Consider the following 7,143-nt stretch of genomic DNA (forward strand, 5'->3'; position numbering starts at 1 on the left):
GAAGACTAGGAAACGAGGTCAGAGAAGAGGCGAGTGAGGGATGGGGCTGGGACAAGTCACACCGGGCCTGGAAGGTCACTACAATGACTCTGGCTTCCCCGTGGAGCGGTAAGGAAACTGTTGGGGGTTTCTAAGCAGAGGAGTTGCAGTGTCTGCCCTACGGTTTCATAGCATTACTTGGGATGCTGGGCTGAGAAGAGAGTATAGGGAGTCAGGGCAGAAACAGGGAGAAAAGGAGGTATTTGTAATAATCCCAGAGGGGTGGTTGGCGGATTAGATCGGGTGGTGGTGGAAATGGTGAAAAGTGATTGGACTTTGGGTCTGCTTTGAAAACAAAACTGAAGGAGTTCCGATCAATTGGTTAAGCATATGAAAGAAAGAGGGGGGTCAAGGAGGACTCCAAAGCGTCTGGCCCAAACAACTGGTACAGTGAAAGGGGGAGTCACCCTACCTGAGATGGGGAGACTAAGGAAGGAGTAGGCTTGGCATGGCTGTGAATCAGGACTCCCATCTGGGCTGTGTTACCTTCAAGATGCCTGTTAGACATCGAAGTGGAGACAGACAGATGAGTCTGGAGATCAGGGCAGTGATGTGGTTCAACCTGGAGCTGTCAACTGGGGAGTCATCTGCTGGAGATGATGCTTAAAGCATGAGGGAGACAACGTGGGATCACCAAACAGGAAATGTGGGCAGAGAAGAGGTACGAAGGCTGAGCCTGGCACCCCCCCCCCCCCAGCATTAGGGAGTCATGTAGAGAACAAAGAAACTGGGAAAGTGAAAAGGAGCACACGAAGGAGAAGGGAGTGGAGACCAGGACGGGGAGGCATTCTGGAGACTAAGTAAGGGAAGAGCTTTAAGGACAAGGAAGTACTCAGCTGTGTCAAATGCACACAGGACCAACTATGGGTGGCCTGAGACTAGACTGCTGGCTTGAGCCACGCAGAGGTCGTGGGTCCTGAATGACCTTGGTCAATCCTGTTTGGATGGAGAGATAGGAGCAGAAGCCTGACCAGGTTGTTGAAAGAGGGAAATGGAGGAGAAGGATTGGGACAGACATGAAGACTGCTCTTGCCAGAGTTTTTTTATAAAGGAGAAGAGAAGGAAAAAGGCAGCTGAAGGGGAAGGTAGGATTGCGTTGGTAGGTTGTTGTTTGTTTTAACACAAAAGAGATCTTGGCATGTTTGCACAGTGATGCTAACGATTTCAGGAGAAAAGGAACGAGCTATGATGCCGGCAAGAGAGGGGACAATTACTGAAGCTACATCCTCGGAGCATAGAGGAGGAGAGTTGTTCTCAGGAGTAGGGACCGTGCATCTGTCTTAACACGAGGGAAGGCAAAACACGAGCATCCTGAGGCAGGGCAGGGGGTGGAAACAAGTTTTCTGATTGCTACTGTCCTCTCCGTAAAATGGGAAATAGGTCATCAGGTGAGAGCGAGGGAGGGGATGAGGTATTGGAGATTCAAGGAGGGAGGAGAAGGTGTGAGAAAACTCAGATGGAGTTTCTGGAGAGTAACTGGACCAGGGAAATGGATGATGGTTGCCAGGTAGTGCAAGGATCCATGGGAGAATCACTCTCCAGAAACTAACGGGAAGCAGCCAATGTGGCTTAATGGTTTTCTCCAGACCCACCGGCTGCCTTGAGGGGCAGGCACAGAAGAGGCAGAGTTGGTTAAGACCAGGGTGTGGTTCTGCCATGTAAGCATGGGAATGACAGGAGTCGAGGGTATAGCGTCTGGAGACAAGATGTGTGTGCGCTCAGTTGCTCGGTTGTGTCCGACTCTTTGTGAACCCACGGACTGCAGCCCACCAGGCTCCTCTGTCCATGGAATTTTCCAGGCAAGAATACTGGAGTGGGTTGCCATTTCCTCCTCCAGGAACAAGATACTTGGTTCCAAATCCTTGATTCGCCATTTACAAGCTGTGTGATCTTGAGCAAGTTACCTGACCTCTCTTTGTTTGGCCTCGTCACCAGGTCCTTAAGTAAAGGTTACATGAGCTAATACACTTACAGTATAGAACAGTACCTGGGCACATTAAAAGCTCTCTGTTAAATGTTAGCTTTTGTTATTATCAGTACTATTTGAAAGAACCAACAAATGGGTCTCTCTTCCGGCTAAAGTATATTTATTTATTCATCTATTTGGCCTCACGGTGTGGCATGTGGAATCTCAGATCCCCACCAGCGACTAAACCCTTGCCTCTTGCATTGGGAACATGGAGTTTCAACCATTGCAGCACCAGGGAAGTCCTTCTCCTCCAGTTAAAATCCTCACTGTTTGGAAGACACTCATGAAATGCCTCCTGTAACGTTAGGAGATATTAAACGATACCATTTCTCAAATCTCTTTTTTATGTTTAGGCCAAGTGGTACGTTTCAATTTCCCGGCTGACACTATCTGTGGTCAGCACTGCGGCAACTAAAAGCCAGTCAGGAAGCACCCAAAACGTACAATCAAACGGCAGTAACATGACCGGAGCATGCCGCACAACCGACTCACACGCCATGATGACGCAGGTAACTGAGCTGCACTCGAGCTGCCCCTGGGAGTTTATTTGACCTTAAAAGTTATTTTTTCTCACCTCCTGATGCAGTACTATGTAAACTGATGGGCTTTGCCATGCTCATATCAGCGCAGGAGCAACTTTTTAAAGAGACTTTTGCAGCTACGATTTCACTAATGAAAGACCAATTTACAGCGGGTTGAAATATGCTGACCGAGTAAAGGAACTCCAGCACTGGATGGTGGTAGAGGAATAAAGGGGCAAGTTTTCTTTTCGCAAGTGCTTCTACTTTCTCCGTAGAAAAGGAAAGAAGGTCATTAGCCGAAAGTGTGCAAATGAGTGTGCTGGATGGATTCAGGTCCAGCCAACACAGAGCTAAGTCTGCATTCTGAGTCCCAAAGTCAACAACAGGATCTGTGGAAGGAAAGCAAGATGGGAGGACTCAGGGGTTGGAAGGAAAGAGGTCAAGCTCAGGGCAGCCATGGACATATTATTTTTGCAGCATGACCCCCAGGGGACGACAAAAAAGTGAACCAAAAGACAGCAAGGCTTTGTTCAGCCATAGAGTTAAACGGGAAAAGCAGGTTACAAAGCAGAATGAGTCGGGTTAAAGATACAGTGAGAATCTGTATACACGTGTACATACACAGAAACGTCTGGAAGGAAATAGGTGTTCATCTGGGCCAACACAGAGCATTCAGGGCTAGTTTAGGGTGGAATAAGCTGCCAGGCAGGCAGAGGGAGGGGAGTTCCTTCTCCCACTCAGCGTCAGCATCTGACAATGGTGATGAATCAACCAGGCAGGCATCTGCACGTGGACTTCTGCTTTGCTTCTAGCTTATCGCTTAGGAAATTCCCTGTTTCTTTCCAAGCCCTTTCTTCCTGTGATTTTTATGACCTCTATCCCTATCCAGCAGAACCCCTAACTTCAGAGTCAGATCATTTTCAGCTTCAAAAATGAGATTCAGTTGGTCCAGAAGCCAGGGGAAGTCTGCATTGCCATGCAGTTTTGTCCAACTGGAAAATATATATATATGACTCTGGGGTTACGGACCTAAACTAAAAAGCGTTCCCTTCTGCTCTCAATTTTTTAAGAAGTTTTGATCCCTATAAAACTGGAGCATACATCTCCCATTATTTCCTATTTAAAACTGCCTGTTTGAGACATTATGTTACTTTCCCTCCTAGAGCCCCTTAATTTCACCAAGATTGAAGAACAGTGTCCCTGCTCCTAAGAGCAGTCTTTTTCCCCTCTGGATGACCTTGACCCCATGAGAGGTCAGTACCAAGATGATAATAGTAAGGACATAATCATTTCTGGAGCATTTGCTACATGCCCAGCACCATGTGAAGACTGAGGGTGAGTCCCCTCAGTAAGTCCTCACACCAAACTATTATCACTGCCAGTTTACAGATGGGCAAACTGAGGCTCAGAAAAGATGAGCCACTTGCCCACACAGCTGGTCAGAGGAAGAACCAGAGGTTGCAGCAGATCTGTTGACCCCAGGGCCTGGTCCTCGGCTCTGTGCCACCCCCTTCTCAGATTCCATTACTAAAATGTTAACAATGGTCCCTCCACATCAAGAGGTGAGGGGGAAGAGTGTTTTCATCTCTTGGCTTACATGTACCTCTAAGTTATTCTGCAATAAACATGTGTTACTTTTGAGATGAAAGAAGCGAAAGTGTTAATCGCTAAGTTGTGTCCAACTCTTTGCGACCCCATGGGCTGTAGCCCGCCAGGCTTCTCTGTCCATGGGATTTTTCAGGCAAGAATACTGGAGTGGGTTGCCATTTCCTCCTCCAGGGGATCTTCCTGACCCAGATTGAACCCGGGTCTCCTGCATTGCAGGCAGATTCTTTACCGTCTGAGCCCCTAAGAAAATTAATACAGAATACTTTTAAAAGAAAAGGAAAACGGACACTGGGCCCAGGCTCCCTCCAAGAGAGGAGGGCTGTGGGTAGGGAACCTTCTGTCGTGTTCCGGCCTGGAGTTACCTTGCCCTGAGCCCGTGGCCTGCAGGGACCTCCCCCTCAGCCCCAGGGGACAAAGGCTCCTAATGAAGGTGACCCAAATAATCTTCTATCTAAAGCACACTACTTGTTTTATGTCTCAAACCCACTCGGTGAGGCAGGAGTTGGAGAGTTATTTTTGACTCAATAGAAGTGTTCCCCAGAGACATCAAAGTGTCTTGAGGGGATGGCTCCTCTGGAGGGCCCTGCTCCCAGGAAGCCCTGCCCTAGCAGGTGACTTTACCGCATCCGCCCGGCTCTCCCACAGCTGTGTCTTACTAGCTTGGAGGGACTGGCACGGGAAGGAGGGGGTGGGGGGGTCCCCCTAGGGCCAGGGACGGTCGGTCAGAGTGGGCACTGGGTGACCGTTTCCCAGGGCCCCTGTGGCAGTTCATCATGTCACCAGGAAGGAGCATGCGGCCTGCAGGCCCTCAGCCTTGCCAAGGACAAAACTCCTACAGTTTTCCAATATACGACATCCCTTATATGTGGAATCTAAAAAGAAATGATACAAATGAACTCACAAAACAGAAACAGACTCCCAGACTTTGAGAATGAGCTAATGGGTGCCAGAGGCAGATAGTTAGGGAGTTTGGGAAGGTCATGTACACACTGCTATATTTAAAATGGATAACCAACAAGGACCTCCTGTGTAGCACAGGGAACTCTGCTCAATGTTATGTGGCAGCCTGGATGGGAGAAGAGTTTGGGAGAGAATGGGTACATATATGTGAGTGCGTGCTAAATCATTTCAGTCATGTCCAACTCTGTGGAACGCTATGGACTACAGCCTGCCAGGCTCCCCTGTCCATGGGATTCTCCAGGCAAGAATACTGTAGTGGGTTGCCATGCCTTCCTCCAGGAGTTCTTACCGACCCAGGAATCGAACCTGTGTCTCTTATGTCTACCCGCATTGGCATGTGGGTTCTTTACCATTAGCACCACCTGGGAAGTCCAGATATATGTATATATATAGTTGAATCCCTTTGCTGTTCACCTGAAACTGTCATAACATTGTTTTTCAATCAGCTATACTCCAATACAAAATAAAAAGTTTTTTTAAAAAAACCTACAGTTCTCCAGCTGTGGCCAAAACATCAAAGATCCAGAAAGAACAAATCCAGTGACCAGTGGGAAAGCTGCCCCTGTCCCCAGCCGCACCCCCACCCCACCAGAGTAGTTGCGTCCTCATCTGTGTTCTAGGTGGGAAGCTCAAAGCTGAACCCCGGCAACCAAGTGCTCACATTTGCTGCAGGCCAAATTCCAGGAAGAGGGGTGCAATCTGGGTGGCATCCAGGAGTCAACAGTCCTAGCAGGGTTCTTTATGGCTCTTTAGTTGATGGTTTTAGGGGTTAAGCATGACCCTTGGTGCTCTCACGGATCACCCCACTACAGATGGGGTTTTACTGAAGGCAGTAAAACAATGCCATCAGAGCAGCAACATATGGGTCTTTGTGTGGTCTCATCCCCCTGCAGATCCGGGGGCTGTCCAGCCAGCCCGCGATTTGCATACATCAGTTTAATATTCAGCGGAGGCAGATGGGGCCTCTCTGGATTGGCTTTGCCTAAAAAAAAACCCATAAAGGAAAAAGAGGAATGTTGAAAAAAGAGTCACACACTCAAAGACTTTCAAAAGAACTTGGAGATCATCTATTCCCATAATCTACACATTAGAAGACCTCACTGAGCCATACAGAATTCCTTCCTAGCTTCACAGACCCCATCAATATGACACATCTCACTGCAACCATCGTCCAGTTAGAGCTGGCATGCAAAATAAAACTTACTTGACACCCCCAATAAAATCTAAACCTATCATATTATAGGTGGGAAAACCAGGCTTGAACAAGGGCGTTACACTGGCCAGAACCATTCAAGGAGTCATGCCAGGGGCAGTTAGACTCTCTGACTTCAGGGTTCTTTCTCCTACAGCAGAATCAGTGTTCTTAAATCAAAGAATCAAGGTGAATAGAAGATAAGAGAAAGATGGAGTAAAAGGTCACCCAATGGAAAGAACATGGGCTTGGCCTGAATTGACCTGGGTTCAGATCTGACCTTGGGCAAGTGACTGCACTCTTTCTGGTCCTCAGTTTTTCCACCTGCAAAATGGGAATAATAAGCCTAGCTTTTGAACATCACAATACCCCCATTGTGATGTTCAAAAGCGACGCTGTCCAGTGCAGTGCACAATACAAAGTAGGTAAACAGTACTAGTCACACTTTCCTCCTGCCAATATCAAGTTCCTAATGCCTGCCACTTCCCTCCATGCCTCTTTCCCGGCCAAGCCACCTCCTGTTCTCTTGATTGCCATCAATGACGGATGAGGCTTTGGTTTCCATGGTTGCCCAGACCGGTTTATTGGACAGATGACTTTCATTGCCTGCAGGTCTCTGCTCAGAGTTGGCAAGGGCTGAGCACGCTGAAGCAGCATTTCCAAGGCACCTGGGCTCACTCTACTCCAGAAGGTGTCCCAGGGATGGTGTCAGACACCCTTTGTCAATTCCTGGGGAAGGGTGATGACATTTTCAGGAAACTCCATGTGGATTCCGGGTCAAGTGAACTTCAAAGCCTGCTCTGGCTCTTCCAGAGCCCATGGTCTCCCCAGGAGCAAGGCTGAGGTCTCGTTCA

At 48.3% G+C, this 7,143-nt stretch overlaps 1 long non-coding RNA gene across 1 annotated transcript; it reads left to right on the top strand.

Moving 5' to 3' along the window:
• On the top strand, window positions 1-6,105 carry LOC145536736 (uncharacterized). The gene is made up of 2 exons (XR_014076041.1): window positions 1-108; window positions 2,362-6,105. It is a non-coding gene; the product is annotated as an uncharacterized LOC145536736 (long non-coding RNA).
• The last annotated feature ends 1,038 nt before the right edge of the window (window positions 6,106-7,143 follow it).

This window comes from Giraffa tippelskirchi, chromosome 1 (assembly GCF_054371585.1).
Source record: "Giraffa tippelskirchi isolate mGirTip1 chromosome 1, T2T-mGirTip1v1.2.pri, whole genome shotgun sequence".
Taxonomy (NCBI): domain Eukaryota; kingdom Metazoa; phylum Chordata; class Mammalia; order Artiodactyla; family Giraffidae; genus Giraffa; species Giraffa tippelskirchi.